The 15,440-nt window shown below is 55.1% G+C and overlaps 1 protein-coding gene across 12 annotated transcripts in view; it reads right to left on the reverse strand.

Annotated features, from left to right (window-relative positions):
* The window catches only part of UGT8 (UDP glycosyltransferase 8), a 36,163-nt gene extending 29,813 nt beyond the window's left edge, over positions 1 to 6,350 (reverse strand). For 6 of the 12 annotated variants that reach the window (XM_066233968.1, XM_066233970.1, XM_066233969.1 and 3 more), the window contains exon 1: positions 6,063 to 6,350. The gene's annotated coding sequence lies outside the window, so the exon portion shown is untranslated. The other 6 variants (XM_066233972.1, XM_066233962.1, XM_066233971.1 and 3 more) reach the window with 4 other exon arrangements.
* Between the last annotated feature and the right edge of the window lie 9,090 nt (positions 6,351 to 15,440).

The following is a 15,440-nucleotide window of genomic DNA, read 5'->3' on the forward strand; positions in this document are numbered from 1 at the left end:
GCCATACAATGACCGTTATGTTATGCATTATCCAATAAAAATTTGGCGTTGTCCCGGAGGACAGCTGTGATGGGCTCCAGCCACCCACAACCATGAACATGAGTGGTAAGAAATGAATGGATTGTAATACATGAGAATGTTTTATATTTTTAACATTATTATTTTTTTATTAAAGATTTATCTGTGAGCCACATCTGGCTTGCAAGCCATAGGTTCCCGGCGCCTGATTTAAAGTAAAACGTCTCACTGGGAGGACGACCAGCTCCCTGGTTGTTACTTACTAAAGCAAGTAACAGACAACCTGATACCTAGAACATGATGACTTGGGCTATGAAAACATTTCAAGCATCACAGCTCTTCAGAACGGGACTGAAGGTGCCAAATAACTTTTACGCCCATTTGTCAAATAATGACCAGATCGGCGAGAATGCAGTGGTATTCCGTGGAGTGGAAGCCTGCATGTAGGCGCATGTCTGTGATCTCAGTCGACTCACGGAGACGGGTCACACCTTCACAATGAAACCAGTGCAGCGATCCCGCTCCAGGCAAGCAGCATGAGAGGTGGGCACTGTCCCTGACGACCCGGGGACACCCAGGTGCCTACACGCTGGTGCACGTGTGCAGCCGGAGAGCAGGAGCTGACCGGGCGGTGAGGGGTCCCCGCTGCGCCGACACCCAGAGGTTTGGGTCTGGAGTCTACAGCCCTCGGCGCTGACCTAGGTGTGGCCCGTCACCTGCAAAGGAGCGGGAGGGGACAGCTGTCTCAAACGGAACTGGTGCGCACACCGCGACACAGACTGCTGTGCTCTGCAAGGTGGGGCGGTCCTCCGTGGGGTCGGCACTGTGGACGGGAGCCACCCAGACTCCGCTCCATGGAGCGCGCCCCACCCACAACAGCAGGGCCAGAGGACAGCAGGTGAAAGACAGGATCAGAGATGCAAAACAACACACATGCCAAGGGCTTCCGTGCCCCTTAAGAACACGAAACATTTAACCTCATTTTACTCAAAAAAGTGCTTATGGAGCATCCTAAACACGATGTCCTGAGCGGTGCAGGAACAGACACTGGCATGTGGCAAAGCAGACAGACTCACCCGAACGAGAAGGAATAACACCCATGATTGGAACCAATCAACCACCGTGAGTCCTTACCACCAAGTAGCAAACAACCCGCATGGTGTTCAACTGCTGAGGGGTTTCCAGACCAGTTCCCAGAAGTGAACGTTTCCCTCAAAATACCCACAAATGACAGAGTAAAACAGTCCAACCCATATTAACCTATAAACCTACCCTTAGGTGTGTATCTCAATATAAAGCGTTTATTCACCCAAAGGGAGAGCACCCTAAGGAAAAGGGTTTGACCAGGACTGCGGTGAGCTCGGTTCCGGAAACACCTGCATTCAGCAGCCCCTCACACCTGGGCTGCCCTCTGCCGTGCCAGGCCAAGCTGAGCCGGACTGGGCCAGGTTTCCACACCCCTAAGGGCATGGGGTGCCTTCTGAAACACCAGGTCGTAAGCAGTAGTACTTGGCTCAGTTTTAATGCCGCTCTTCTTTTTGTTTGCGTTTTCAGTTGACTTAAAAATGCATCCTCTTTCTGATGGCCTGAGAAACCTGAAACCTGTGACATCAAGAGCACTTGAAACAAGTGTTAAAAATGTCTACGACTGCATTAGCAGATGCTTTAGAACAGTGGTCCCCAACACCCGGGCCGTGGACCGGTACTGGTCCATGGGCCATTTGGTACCGGTCCGCAGGGAAAGAATAAATAACTTACATTATTTCCATTTTATTTATATTTAAGTCTGAATGATGTTTTATTTTTAAAAAATGACCAGATTCCCTCTGTTACATCCGTCTAAGACTCACTCTTGACGCTTGTCTAGGTCACGTGATACATTTATCCATCCCACCCTAAAGGCCGGTCCGTGAAAATATTTTCTGACATTAAACTGGTCCGTGGCCCAAAAAAGGTTGGGGACACCTGCTTTAAAACACACACACACACACACACACACAGGCGTGTGCTCCCCAGTTGTGTGTGTCCTAGGAACCGGCCACCCCGCACGTCACTCCTCAGGGACCTGTCCCCAGGGCTCCCTCTCTGCTCCCTTCAGAACCTCCATGTGCCCGACACCGCCAGGGTCTTCCCCAGGAGCTATAAATACAATCCCATTTCTATGCTTAGTGCATCCTCCCCTCTCCCCAGTGCACCCCGAGAACAAGCATGGCCAAGAGCAGCAGCAGCCCCCCTGGACGGCCTGGTCACGGAGTCCAGGTGCCGCTTTGCCCTGAAGCAGCGGGCAGCTCCCACCACCAACCTGGAGGAGCCTTCCAGCGCTGAGCTGGCAGCTGTCTGGCCTCGGGAGAGCCCAGCAAGGGGGCACCGGGGTCCTCGTGCAGCAGAGGAGGAAAGAGAACCAAGCCCTGAGTTCAGGGTCGCAGGGACTCATGGGGGAAGAGCCAGGGCAGCCTGAGGCCCCCCTGTCCTGACCCCTGGCTTCCCCGGGTCCTCCCCTGCCAGGTCTAACAAGCTGCTGGGCCCACTGCCCCGCCTCTCGCTCCACGCCCCCCCTGCTCCTCCCTCACCTACCTCTCTTTCCCTCTCGCTCTGGGCACCTGCCCAGGAAAACCTAGTGACTTCCTTTTCAACAACCAATGTATGCTGGAATCTGCTGAATCCGTCCATCTGTCCCTCTGTCCCTCTGCTCCGAACTCTGGGCTCGACCCATTTGGCACTCCTCTCCAGCAGATACGACATTCATATTCTGAGCCCAGACCTGAATCCTGTCCCTTCCTCCTGTGCCAAACGCCCCCATCAGTCAACCTTGCCCCAGGGAGTCCCCCGCCCTGACCTCTGTGAGCACACCCTTGTTCTACCCACCCTCGCTCAGCACAGCCCGGGCACTGTCCCTTTCCAGCATCAGGGCCTCAGATTCATCCAGCCCTCCAGACGGCGGTGAGGTGTCTGTCCATCATATCCCTCCTCTGGTGAAAACCACCTGAACGGAAATGCTCTGCTGACCTGACTCCCATGCCACCTTCTCCGGGAAGCCTCCAAGCCCTTGGTGGAACTAGAACCGGCTGCTGAGGGGTCCTGCCTGTGTCTGTGTGGGCACCCACATTGGGCACTCATGGGGCTTTTCTTCCTGGGACCCTCCTACCCTCCTGCTCTTCTCTGCCTCACCCGAGCCCCTGCAAGGTCGTTTCTGCAAATCCTGGAGTACCAGGGCACCTTGCCCGGGAACACCTGTTGCGTCAGGAATGACTGTTCGTGTGAGGCTTTTGGTCAGGACCATAGGGTGAGCGCTCTTCTCGAGACTAAACGAAACCACTCTGTTCAAACTGATTTGATTATGAAGCACTTCCTCAGTGAGATGCAAAGCAATTATTGAAATAACTGAGCCTGCTCAGGTCACACTGCTTCCTGGCTCCCAGGTCAGGGGAAGCTGACCGGCATGACCCACCACAGGGGGCTGTTTGGTGCAAAGCGTGGGACAGGAAGCCTCCGCGGCACCACTGCCAATCACATGCAACCCGGGCCCGCCCAGACGAATGTGGACAGGGAGAACATTCCACTGCTCAGAGAAGCCAAGCTTTTCCACAAGTCTGGACCGACCTAGGGTCAGACACCCTCTGGGGACCTCCCAGACAACAACCCGCTCTAGAACAGGACACGTCAAACCCACTTATCAGAATCCACTCCTTCTGAAACTGCTGCCGTCGGCCGCCGATCCCACCCAGAGGCAAAGCGTGCGAGAGCCGCTGTCACCAAGTCCACGGCTCAGCCCACGGGCAGCAGCCCACGCGTGCTCACAGAGAATGGGCGGCATCACAACATGGCAGCAGGCCGGCTCACGCCTGGCAGCTGCTGAAAGTGATAGCTGGTTACGGAGGGGAGACCCCCGAAAAGCACACAAAGGGAACAGTTGTGTCTGCATTCTAGTGTTTCAGGCGGGCCGACAGACAGCACCTGCTGGAGACAAAGCTGCCCCCCGCTCCCGGCAACAGCACCGATGGGCTTTCCCTGGATCCTGTAGGCACAGGGCAGCCTGACCAGACACCAACAAGCCAGTAAGCAAGTAGGGGCAGAAGGTTCAGAAATGGCTTGTTTCCATAGCGATTTTTTAAAGGTTCAGTGATCAGTGGGGTCGCCACTTAGAAAATGTGCTCATAGAAATGGCAGCAACACCGGAGGGCAGCAGGTCAGTGAGACAAGTCCACGTAGGGCAGAAACAGACGCCTCCGCCCTCCTGCTGCGCTCTGGAGAGCACGCGAGACCCGAGGGCAAGGAGTCACTGCTCCTGCTGAGCACGCAGTGGCTCTGAAAGGAGTCTGAGAACTGACACTGGGGGGGGGGGGTGTATTTTCTTCCTTGGTCATCAGCGTGTCAAGCGCTAGCTGATGGGGAGTGAAGAGGATCTGCTGAAGGTTTTCCGGAACTTAAAATTCAATGTGAATTCTCTAACATTTTACACAAAAAGAATCTTATCTTACCAAAAAAAGTTTGGTTATGAACATCTTGACTCTCATCGGTTCCCTTACTCTCATGTTCGTGCTAATAGACTTTACCTTTCAGAGTTGGACTGGACCGCAGCAATGTACCCCAGGGACAGCCAGGACTGCAGGTTTTCACTCTGCTGTGCAGGGCTCTACAGGCCCTGGGGGGCCTTCCTGAGAGGTGTCGGCCAGCTCCGGGTGGCCCCCACCCAGACACCAGCGTCCTGCCCCAGGATCCTCCAGTCTCTCAGCAGAAAGTGCAGAAAGCCCAACTTCCACCAGCATGGAGGCTTTCCAGGGGACACTGTCCTCCTTCCTCTCTAGATGTAACTCAGTCTCATCAGGCCTGACCCCCCCCCCCCAACATTAACACAGAAACCTGCAGGGAGGAAGCAAGCCGTCCCAGACACCAAGGCTCCCACGGGAAGCCCTGTCCATCCCTCTCCCGAGCAGGGCACGAGCCCTGAGGCTGCTGGGCTAGGACAGAGAGTTGGGAGCAGCAGGCGCAGCGGGCAGGCCAGTCCCTGGTCCGGAGCAGCTTAGGGTGCAGGACAGCAGCCGGGCGACCCCACCCTGTCTGGGTGGCGCCCCGGGACACAGGCCGTCTCCATTACTCACAGGGACTCCCCGGTCACCCGGGAGACGCCCTCAGCCTCCCTCCTGAGAGTCCCAGCAGCCGGACCCTCGCTCCCCGCCCGCCCGCTGGGGGACCCTGAGGTGCTGGCCCAGCAGCGCAGGTGCGGGAGCAGCGGCAGCCCTTCCCGGGATGAGCTGCAGCGCGGCCACCGCACTCATTCGGCCCAGCTCCGCGCGCTGCCAGTTCCCGGGCCCAGCCGCCCACACCTGCGCCCCCCGCCCCGGGGCTCCCCCGCTTCCCAGCCCCCCACCGCGGTCCCGCGGCCGCACGCACCTCCCCAAGGCGAGGTCCCCGCCTCTGCGGTCACTCGGTGCACTGCGGGGGTGGAGGAACAGGGTTGGGGGGGGGCAGGTGCTGCCCCGGACATCGCCACCCGCCCTGCACGCTGTGGGAGGGGGCGCCGTCTTCCGGAAAGTCCCCGCCGCCCCCGCCGTGCCCCTCCGCCCGGACGCACCTGTCCTCGGCCCGGCAGCCGCTCACCTCGGCCTCACTGCCTCCCCGGCAACGAGATCCGCGGAGCAGGTGTGGCCGCCCGCGGCCAAGCGGGGTGGGGAGGCCGCGCGGCTGCCCTGTCGCGTCGGCACGGGGCGAATCCGGGCTCACGGTCGACGGCGCGGCCCCTCCGCCCCTACTCCCCGGCCGCGCTCCCCGCAGGCCCGAGTTCCACGCACCGCTCCCCGCAGAGTGGACGCGGCTGGACCCCGAGAGCGCACGTACCCCGCACGGCGCCCCTGCTCCCCCGCGGCTCCTGCGCTGCGCCCCGGTCACCACGCGGCCGGCGGCGCCGAGTGCACAGCGCGCCCCCCGCCGGAAAGTTGCCTGTGGGCCGGCGGTGGGGGAGGGGCGGCGAGTGTAGGGTCCAGGAAAGTGAGCGGGGCGGGGGGGGGGGGGGGGGCCGGCAGGGCAGCCTCGAGGCGCAGACCCACCTTCGTGCGCGGCGGTGCCTCCTCCACAGGCGCTGCCGTCCGCCGCCCGCGCCCGCGGGCATGGCACTCCGTGTACGGGGCCCCGCTGCGCGCTCGCACGGCCGACGGTCCCTGCGCACGCGCCGCCTCCACGCGCCGCAGTCACTCCTCCGCCGGCGCTGTTCGGGGCGCCCAACTCGGGGACCAGGTGGGAACTTTCCGCAGCGGCCAGGAAAGCGGAATTGTCTTCCCGTCCGTGTCTCCACGTGACGGTCAACGGGGAAAACACCAAGCAAGCGAAGCCGCTGTTCTCGCTGGAGCCGTCCCACCCGGTCGGTCAGGGCGGGGACTAAAGGATGCTCATCCTTGGGGACACCTTCCAGTCGGAAGGCGCTCTTCTCGGCAGATGAGAAACTTGAAATATTGTAAAAACACAGGGACTATTTTGCCACCCTTGTCCTTGACTGACCTAAGGAGGTCTCAGTTCTTTATATTTCTTACCTAATTGCCTTTCAGAAGCCTAAAAGTATATAATAAACATGAAGCACGCAGATAACAATCCCACATGACCAAAACGTAAGCATTTACTTGAAAAGCTCTGGACTCGCACGTGTCAGAGTCAAACTATTGTCCAAGCAATTGCAAGTTATTGTTTTGATGATGCAAATGTAAAATCTTGGTTAAAAATAAATAAATAATAATAATAATTAGATATTAAGCAAGAACTTTAACTCAGCCCTGGCTCAGTGGATAAAGCATCAGCTAGGTATGCAGACGTCCCAGGTTCAATTCCAGGTGGGGGCACACAGGAGAAGTGGTCATCTACTTCTCCACCCTTCCCCCTACTCTCCCTCCTCCCCTTCTGCAGCCAGTGGCTCCATTGCTTCCAGCAAGACCCCAGCATCAGGCACTAAAAATAGCTCCTTACTTGAACATGGTCCGCAGCAGACGGGGTTGCCAGTCCACCTGGGAGTCTGCCTCACTAGCTCCACTCCTCTCTCTTTAAAAGAAAAAAAAGAACTTTAACTCATGAAAAATCTTTCTAAAATTTGTGTCACTGTCCTTTGCGTGATAAAACCAACATTCCTTACACTTTTAATCATTTTGATTACATGATAGTAGACATCCTTCGTGTGAATCAGGCGTTCTGTAGAAAGTCACCTCCCAAGGTCATCTGATCAAAAATTCCTAACTGGGCAGGTCCTAGTGTGCGGTCACGTCCCAGGCCTGTCACTTCTTTAGTGAGAAGACTTAATGCAGCCCTGTTCGTTGTTCTGTGCAGGTAGGTGGCACACCTCTGAGATGCCAGAACACCCCTCAAAGAGGGTGTTCACCCTCAGGAGATCATGGCGTCCTGGAGCACCAATCTCAGCCCCACTCCCACTTCCCCCCTCTGTGTGCTCTTCCTGCTGCCCCGCCTTCATCTCAAACACGTAAAACAAGCTGCAAAATTGTTCTTCTCAGGAGCGTTTGAGATCTCGCTCCCAGTGAGTGTCAGTCCTTTGCCTTAAACTCCTATAGAACTTCTCTGCAGATGCGGCATGTCTCACGTCAACATGAGTCTATCCCACATGTCTTACTTTTAAAGTGATGTGTTTTCTTGTTTGCTTTTTGTAATTAGAAAACGTCATCAGTGAAACTTCGCTCCCAAACCTAGTATTTCCACGTTTATACAACACTCCCATGTGTAAGACGCACCTTAATTTGGGAGCTTAAAATTTGAAAAAAAAAATGTATTGCAGAAAGTGGTTGAGCTCAAGTTTTATGCATCATAAAATTCATACAATTTCTCATCACTGTCAAAACTCCCATCCATTAGCTTGTCCTCCTCTGTGTCTGATGACGAATCACTGTCTTCATGTAATATATTGCCTCGTCCTCAGTTCCACCTATGGCATTTGAAATGCCACAACCACTGTATAAGATGCATCCAGTTTTTAGACCCCGAAAATTTTGAAAAAGGGTGTGTCTCATCCAGTTTTTAGATCGCGAAATTTTTGAAAAAGGGTAATACCCAGTAAGTGAAACCCTTTAAATAATTTTCAAAAACTGAGTTATGAACCCCATTCGGAGTTGGTTGCAGAAAACAAGAGAATAGCCAATCTGTGTTACAGCCCATTGGCCTCTCCAAACTGGAAAGTTTCTTACACAGCCTGTGTGGGGTCTCCATCAATCAGGGTGGTCCTGGTGGGAGGGGTGGCAGGTAGAATGTGAAGTCAGAGCTCAGGCTGTGCCCACACAGGTCCTTCCCTCCTGGAGACTGAGAATTTCGTCACAGAGGGCAATTACAGCACCGTCACTTATCTGACTTGAGTACGCTGCAACTAGTTCTAAAGGTCCAGCTCAAGGAGGTCACAGTCACCTGATCCACCTTATGCATTTGTGGGCGCTAATCTTCACCCACATCTTCATACGCGTCCCCTTCTACGGCGGCTCTCGAGTCCACCGAGCGAAATCCAAAAAATCCACACGTCCCACCCTGGACCAACAGCAACCACAACAGGGAGAAACAGACACTTCACTTCAAGCAAAAAACAATCAGAATGAAAAATAGGATCTTCATGTCCAGAACTTTTGCATCATCCCCGACAGAAACTCTTGTTATCGACCATTTATTTTCTTTTAAAATGTATGGCTTGGATCCCCTTTTAGAAAAAAAAATGGATGCTTTGCTTTATCCATGGTTTGGAAAGTCTGGATGGGCTGGGGACCCAAAGGCAACTCAGACCTGCTGTGTTTCTTGACCTGGGACTTGATGGCAAGGCTGCTTCCAAAGTGGGGAGGCCCCCGGGAAGCAGAGGGAGGAGGAGGAGACAGGAGAGCCAGGCAAAAGAAGAAAAGAAAATTGTCTGCCAACACACCCAAAAACTGTTTTTTTAAAAGCACCGGCATTTCCTCAAATGAATTGTGATTCCGTATTCATAGAAATAAGTAGGTAAAGTTACAAGGGAATAGGACAGCCCGATTTTGTGGGTAGATTGAGAGCGTGGGTCTATTTACAGGCAGACGAATGTGTCGCACAGTTTCCCAGAGAGGGAGATTCTGGGGTGGGTGCCAGGGACGATCTGTGGGTAGGTCTGGGTGCTGGTGGCAGGAGTGCTCTCGGGTTGTAAGGAATGATTGGGCTGTGCACTCATAACACGTGTGTGATACGTCAACAAAACCTTTCCTAAAAAAAATAAAAAACCAACCAAACAAAAAACTTCCTGACCTTTATTGCATGCCAGTGCTTGGTCTCTGTGCTTCCCAAAGTCATCATTGGGTGTTATTTCCACCCTCTGCCTCATAACACAAGGCGCGACCAGAAACCAGGACTGGGCCCTGGCCAGTAGGTCTGAACAGCATTTCCCGACACTCCCTGTGGTCCCCTTACAACCGGGTCCTTCGGTGTTTACTTGATCAGGTTGGGCTTCCACTTCCAGATGAAACTATGAAACCCCATGTGTGTTCATGAGACCCTCCCGCCCCCGAAGCCTGCAGACGGAGAGAGCCGATTTCTGCACCAGGCAGGCGCGAGCCCCCGACCGGCAGACTCGTCCCCTGTGGTCCCTGTGGGTTTCGCCTGAAGTCTGGAACCCGGGTTGGAGGGTGTCCGCTTGCCTCAGTCCTCCCTCACACGTCCCCTCTGTGCTGCCATGTGACCAGGAGCTGGGGTGCAGGACATACGTGGTCTAGAGCGACATCCTGTAAAGGGGACAAGCCCAGTAGAAACATGCCGAGCCAGGGACGCTGTACTTCTATCCTGTGGGGTCTCCCGAGATGGTGTGGGTCTTTCCCAGGGTAGAGTCGGAAGCGGGGTGCTCACTGTGAGGCCAGTGCCACTTTGAAAACGGTGCTGAAAATAGGATGACTAATTTTAAAAAAAGACCCTTTGTAGTTCTATTGACCCGTTTCTATCCTCTTACCAAAACTGCTGTTCTCTACCGGATGGTCTTCCCCAAACCATGTGGCCAAGTGCTTCCCCGCCGACGAAGCATCCCGAGAGGCTCAGACATCTGTGCCAGCCCTCACCAAGCAGCGACTTGCCAGAACTTTCTAGAACACAGGGGCAGTGAGATGGGTTTGGGGTGCATGGTCTCACATCATCTCTGTTCCAAGGGAAATTTAATGGCTAATAGAATATAAAAAGAAAAGACACACCAATTAGGAATTGGGAAACACCAGAAGCAGCCAGCAATGCAGAGCAGGGGCCCAGAGCCTGGCCAAGAGTGTGACTTCTGGGACTGGACACAGATGATGGCCTTGGGACCAAGAGTGCTTGTGGTAGAGAAGCCCAGGGTGACCCCAAGACCCTCTCCTCCTGGCATCCTGTCCCTCTGTGTGCAGGGGCCTGGAGGCGTCTGGCCACTAGAACATAGCCATGGTGAAGGCATTTTCCACCTGTCAGTAGAGCGCTGACTCTGGTGACGCTGCGTCCATCACGAGGGACGTCAACCTGCCAGGTGTGACTCTGAGATCGCCGGCGGAAGCCCAGAGCAAAGGGGCCTGCTGGCCAGGCTGGATGAAATCAGCACCGTGGTGGGGGCGTCCTCAGAACTGGAGCCGCTTCCAGGCCTGGTGGTGGCTCTCAGCAGGACCAGGGAGATGGAGGGGCCCGCAGTCACGCAGCTGCCAGGGGGGTGTGGGGTGAGGTCGGCCAAGCCCTGCGTGAACTGCAGTGAAGTGTGTGCCTCCCCCCATCAGAGGCAGCCCGGCCCGCACCTTGTCCACAGGCTGAAGGACCCCTGGTGATGGGATGCAGGTAACCCGGGCTCACACCCCGGCCGCACACACTGCGAATCTGGAAACGTGAGTAGTTTCAGTCAGCTGAGTGTGCAATGGTGTGTTCCACAGCCCTGCATGCAGGATGGGGGTCAGCCAGGAGCCGGGGGGGGGGGGAGGGCAACTGGGCTTGAAGGAAAAGGCCAGAGACCCGGTTTGGGGGAGCTCAGTGGCTGCAGGGAGTTGTGAGGATTCAACACAGGTCAACACATCACAGCGCCCCTGACTCCTGTGTGCACCTGGGAGAGCCCACGCCGCCCCAGAGTGGGAGCCTCACAATGCAGCCGTGAAACACGGTTCTAAGCAGGTACCTGCCCGGTGAAGGCAATTACAGTCACTTGAACACCATCAGACAGGAAAGGAGGGAACCACAAAGAAACACCCTCCCTCTGCAGCCAAGATAACGTGTGTCTAGGCCCGAGTTCTTGGTGAAAGGGGATTCATTTTATGGACTCATTTGCCAAAGACCATAAAATACACTTCACACAGGAACGGCACCTATTAAAAGTCACGGTAAAAAAAAAATGCCTTTTGGGTTTCCAAAGCAAACACACATCCCGAGAAAAGTTTAAACACGAGAAAGGAAATAGGAAGCTTACAAGATTATCGCCATGGGATACATTTCTGCACCTCTGTGAGAAATCAGTAAACCTGAAGATCATTCTGAGGCATTCACCCGGGTGCCCAGAACACACATGCACAGGCACACACGTCGGGACACAAGGACGGGGGGTCCAGAGGACAGGAAGGGAGGGACTGGCAGAAGAAACAGGGAGTGCGAACTAGGATTTCCCTGCACTGAAGGAAGATGAGTTCTGAAGATCTCCCCCCGAGCCATGGCATCTGCTGGCTCCCAAACAGTAGAGAGGGGGCCATCGATGACCAACCCTGGAGAGATTCTGCAAATGTTCCCTCCCCAGGCCCCGCCCCTGAGCCACGGTGTGAGAAACATGTGCAGAAATGTGTGTTTTAGGAAATCTCTGGTCCTCCTCCCCTAACTGATAACCCCTGTCTAATGAACACGCCATCAGCTAGCCTCCGACAGAGTCGTTTTATAAAACGCCAGGCCAGGATTGCTCTAAGCTGTGAGGTCACAGAAAGCAGAGACCGCACAGGAACTATGGGCAGAGAGGGGTCTGGGGAGACACAGCGACCCAGTGAAGGGTGTTCTGGTGGAAAGTGGACTTCAGACACAATGTATGGAAGTCTGAATGCTGTATTCTCTGTAGTTGGAGCCATGGGGTGTACTGGCTCATGACCTAGGCTGCACGGGCCACATTTACACGAGACGTTCATAAGGGGCATGAGTGCCCCGTGACGGGACCTCTCTGCGTCACTTTAGTGCGTTTTCTGTAAATCCAAAACTACCCAAATGCTTTACAATAATTACAAATAAAAGCCCCTGTCTTTACCTTGATCGTCACCCAGACATGACAGAGGAGAGACAGAGGCTCTTCCACTGTTCAGTGTCTGTCTCATAATAGCTTTCAGCAACACTAGGACTTATCAAAGATGGCCACAAACTCGAGATGATAGGCTCCTGGGAAACACCTTAGAGCCCACCCTGATCTGGAGGGTGATCGCAGGCTAACTGAGCTATAGCAATATGATCATTGCAGTTTAATTACAAGTGCTTATTTTTCTTTGTTCTTTTTTTTGTGTGTATGTGTGTGTTTTTCTGAAGTGAGAAGCGGGAGGCAGGCAGACAGACTTCCACATGTGCCTGACCGGGATCCACCCAGCATGCCTACCAGGGGACGATGCTCTGCCCATCTGGGGTGTTGCGCCGTTGCAGCCGGAGCCATTCTAGCACCTGAGGCAGAGGCCATGGAGCCATCCTCAGTGCCCAGGCCAACTTTGCTCCAATGGAGCCTTGGCTGCTGGAGGGGAAGAGGAAGACAGAGAGGAAGGAGAGGGGGAGGGGTGGAGAAGCAGATGGGTGCTTCTCCTGTGTGTCCTGACCGGGAATCGAACCCGGAACTTCCACACATCAGGCTGACGCTCTACCTCTGAGCCAATTGGCCAGAGCCACAAGTCCTTGTTTTTTATACCCTCAAAATGGTCACGAGCCCCGTTCACAATCACGTTCACGTGCAGTCACACTGTGTGTTGCTGAAGGCTTCCCTGCTTGGGCAGAGTGTGAGGTCGGTGAGACATTTTCATCCTGGAGGGCGTGGGAAGTCTGGCTCACTTCCCCTTGTCTCCATCGGGGCCCACCTTAGGGACCAGACACTGCCCTGTCCTCACCAACACTGACCGGTGGGTCCTGGAGGACAGCTGCCCGTGTAGTCACACTCCAGTGGTGTCAGGCGGTCAGAACTGACCTGTTCTTTGCATCATCTTGCATTAATATGTCCTCACTGAGCAGCAGCTGTGTCCGTCACCACAGCGGGTTACCCACCAGGGGTGTGTGTGTGTGTGTGTGTGTGTGTGTGTGTGTGTGTATGCGCACGCATGCGTACCTCGGGATGTCACAGCATGTCAGAGACCCATTTCGCAGCCTGTAGGATGGCCACAGGGGACCACCTGCCCCCGGCTGTCTGAAGACGACCTGACAGAACAGGCAAGGGATGTCTCCAAAGCGTCTCATGCTGGGTAAGCGTAAGTCACCAAATGACACTTCTGAGAACACTTCCACTCTGGGAGGAGCCCTATGTACACAGCATTGGGAATAACAAGGGGTTTGCTCCTCGTTCCTGCTCAGTGGTCGGATCGGTTTTCCAAAGCAGAAGACTCCCTAATGCAGCCACCCTGGACGCGGCCAACGATTCTAGGCAGACTGAGCTGGCACGGTCTTGTGGGTCCTGCTCTCACGTCCCACGGGACTCTTGTCCCCAGCATGGCCGACGTGGTACCGGTGGGATCTCCTGCTTAACCCCCACTCTTTGTGCGACCCGACTTTCAGCTCACTGTAGGGAGACACCCCCCCCCCCATAGGTGATTCCCACAGGCTCCAGTCCGCAGTAGAATGAGAGGCTATGTCCCTCCACGTGTGTGTGCTGAGCCCAGAAGTAAAAGCGAGGGTCAGTGGTGCCGGTTTTATTTACTTACATTTCCACCGCCGATACTCATGAAACGTTTACTCTCAGTGCTGCATTGTGGATGCTCGCGTTCAGTTTGGGTTCTTGAAGATCAGTGAAAGTTGGATTTCCCGGGCACGGTGAGCAAGATTGGGTGAGGGTCCCCCCCCCCCGTGTCTGACTGGCATGGTGGATGCCAGAGGCTCACGTCACTCATCCGCTCACTGGTGAGCATCGACCGCACACATTCTCTTTTTGATGCCAAGGTGATGGGCTAGTCTCTGCCCTTGGGGAGCCCATGGTCTATGGAGGGGGTGGGAAGAGAGAGGCACAGAGCGGGGGGCACTCATGGCTACCAGGAAGCAAAGGCAGCGAGCTCTCCGTGGAGCCAGGTGGGAACAGAGCCCAGCCCACGCCTGACCGAGCCCTCCTGAGAAAATGACATTCGAGCAGAATTTGAGAGCTAATCTGTTGTCAGGCCACTTGGAGCAGCTTTTAGAGCTCAGTCCCCCAGGGGGCAGGGGGACTTGGGTTTTCACGGTCACTGCTCTGCCTTCAGTGCCTGGGACACAACTGGTCATCCTGGGCAAACAGCCCCCTGTGAGATGAGGACTCAGCCCAGGAATGCATAAATAAGCCGGCATTTCTCCCTCTCGTCTTCCTCTCTCTCCCTTCCTTTCTCTCTAAAACCAATCAATAAGCAAATTAATTTTAAAAAGAAAATAATGGTCTGGGACACAGAATGACTTTTTTGGCTCGAAGAATGAGAGACCATGAAAGGTGGTCCTGGAATTGGACCTAGAGGTCCAGGTTTGCAGGTGACGATGTCACAGATGTCCGGCGTGAAGACTAAAGACAGAAATGTGTCTTTCACAATCACAGTGGTTTCAGCGGCACTAAGATGTCAGGAACATCTAGAGCCATTTTGCTGAAGTGTCCCTTTGCTGAGATGCTCACGGCGCTGCGGTCTGATCTCCATCACACAAGACGGGCAGCAGGGTGCAGGCGGGCGAAGCATCGACCCCACCTTCACGGTGTGCACGCAGGATAGAGCCGCAGGACAAGGGTCAGCGTCTGCATCTCACGCCCCTTTTGAGCTGGTCCCCAGGGGCTGGATTACAGGGACACGGCTCACAGTTGTCCTGCTGGGCCATCCCAGGCTCTTCACGCATGCAGACACGGCTCCCACCGGACATGCCCTCCACTGTGCACACAGCTCCCACCGGACATGCCCTTCACTGTGGACACGGCTCCCACCGGACATGCCCTCCACTGTGGACACGGCTCCCACTGGACATGCCCTGCGCCACAGCAGGGTCACACACGGGACCGGCTGTCCCCACCCACAGAGTTCTCTAGAAGGGCAGCTAACACACGGAGGCCATGTCCTCACCGGCACAATAAACAGGACCGCAGGCCCTTGGTGACAGTCCAAAGATTTCATTCCAGCTGCCCTTCGATGCCTGCGTTCCCATCCTCGCTCACAGGACTGCACCACGTGCTGGGAGTACTTCGTTTTTAATTTTACAAAGTACGTGAGTACCACTGTCCTCTGCTAGCAGCCTGGCTGGCCGACCCCCAGGGACAAGTTTCTCTTCCTGGGGAACAGGCTCTGGGC

This window comes from Saccopteryx bilineata, chromosome 1 (assembly GCF_036850765.1).
Source record: "Saccopteryx bilineata isolate mSacBil1 chromosome 1, mSacBil1_pri_phased_curated, whole genome shotgun sequence".
NCBI classification, from domain to species: domain Eukaryota; kingdom Metazoa; phylum Chordata; class Mammalia; order Chiroptera; family Emballonuridae; genus Saccopteryx; species Saccopteryx bilineata.